This window comes from Stylophora pistillata, chromosome 3, assembly GCF_964205215.1.
Source record: "Stylophora pistillata chromosome 3, jaStyPist1.2, whole genome shotgun sequence".
In the NCBI taxonomy this organism is placed as follows: Eukaryota; Metazoa; Cnidaria; class Anthozoa; order Scleractinia; family Pocilloporidae; genus Stylophora; species Stylophora pistillata.
In genome coordinates, this window is record NC_142521.1 from 14,955,001 (window position 1) to 14,956,829 (window position 1,829).

General features: G+C 40.5%; 1 protein-coding gene across 2 annotated transcripts in view; it reads right to left on the reverse strand.

Annotated features, from left to right (window-relative positions):
* Positions 1-923, reverse strand: part of LOC148734679 (uncharacterized) — an 8,508-nt gene extending 7,585 nt beyond the window's left edge. The window contains exons 1-2 of one of the 2 annotated variants that reach the window (XM_088753893.1): positions 767-923; positions 548-641 (exon numbers count right to left, since the gene is read on the reverse strand). The gene's annotated coding sequence lies outside the window, so the exon portion shown is untranslated. Of the gene's footprint in view, positions 1-438; positions 642-766 lie in introns of both variants that reach the window. The other variant, XM_088753892.1, reaches the window with a different exon arrangement.
* Positions 924-1,829: the final 906 nt, after the last annotated feature.

A 1,829-nucleotide genomic window follows, 5' to 3' on the forward strand; every position in this document is an offset into this window, starting at 1 on the left:
TTTGCCCCAAGCAAAATAGGTAAAATAGAAACTAAAAGAGGTAAATTATGTTCTGGGCTTTTGGCTAGATTAAGGCTTAATTCAAACTAACAGTAAATGAACTCAAGGACTTGGCGATTTCAGAGTAATTTCAGAGCACACTGCTGTAAATAAAATTGCAGATGCCTCGTGATGGGTTTTAATAGGCTTAAGACCCAAAATACATCAACTGATATCGAACTATAGAATCAAGGTAGAATATGAAGGAAGGATGAGAATTCTCGCTTATGGAGGTAGGCAACAACGTCTATTAAACAGTTCAGACTCGGCGGAGCAGGGAACTATAAAGACAAATATATTATCTTTTCATGGTGGTAGCACTTTCTACGTACTCTGCACGGGAAAAAAAAGTCCTGAACCCAAACGATAGCGTACATAAAAGTGGATAAAGCTACTTACGCTTCCGAAGAATGAATTTTGTGGATCAAAGTGACTAAACAACTTGCTTTAATTATTAATGATGTATTTTAATGCACCCAAGTTACAGCAACGGCGAGTAAATGGGTACCGAGCGATGAGATTCTTTCAAGTGTCGACGACAAGCTTAAAAGTATGGATGCACGTCAGGAGGTGACTCATACCGTCTATGGTCTCCTGTTCACCTGAAAGAAGAATATAGGTTTCAGAACTTCGTCACAAACCTATGATGTGATCCCGTTCCATTTCAACTTGCAATAATGTTGTCGCTCCTAGATAAATCCAAAACTACCGATTTATTACAACAAACCTTAGCAGAAGATTGCAGTTTGACTCGAAGTAAACTGCAGTTGATTGTTTTCCCAGGAAGGAGTCAGGAAATATCAATATGGAACTGTTGCGCAGCTAATACTGTGAGAGCAGTTTCGTTTTCTCTCCAGGATATATCAATTCCGTTCTGCCTAAGACCGCTGACCCGGATAATCCTAGACTGACACGAAGTACAGAATTTGCATAATTGCTCTTGGCCCACGTGTAAAATCAAATGGAAGACATGTGACGAGAACAAACTCGCTTCCTGAGGTGGAGTATGATAAGAGCGTACATCAAGACTTCGATTGTGCGACAGAAATTATAAATAACCATGGTGATTTTTTCATAGAATTGAAGATACAAATTAATTCTGGTATGCCATAAAAGGAAAATCTACCAGCCTAGTCTGAACGTTACCAGCACCGTGTTATAAGACTGAGTGGGACAACGCCAGAGTAACTGTCAACCCGAGTCGGGTATTTAATGAGGTACCACATGTACATTTGGTCTCTACAACAAACTCGAGCATTTTCAACTTTAGTTTTCACCTTGAGTTCAGTATCATCCTGAAAATGGAAATAAACAGATAAAGGAAACAAATTCAAACAGACATCTTGTCAAAATAAATGCATGGTTGCAGTATGTAAAAAACTAAGCCTGTGGGGAATGCAGTTGAAAGCTCGAGTTAAGGTTGAGCGAGGAGGACGCGAGGAGCGACGCCAAAAAATTACGTCATCTTTCCATGCTCCATCCCTCGCGCATGACTCCCAATTTGCTATCTCCTCGACTAGAAAAAGGGGCAAATGACTCCTGCCCTGCATGCTAAGGCTATCAATTTTAGTTATGGTGGACAGTTTGACAGAGAACTACGTTACTTACCGCCGTTTGTATCGACCGTTAAATTAAAATATGACTGAAAAAACGGAGGCGCTGGGAACACGAGTGCAACGAAATTTGAGCCTCGCTCAACGTGGAAAAAAGGCTAAAGTTGCTGAATCTAACGTCCATTGAGGTTTAATGAGGGGAAGTTTTCATGCAGGAAAACGAATACACAACGTGAG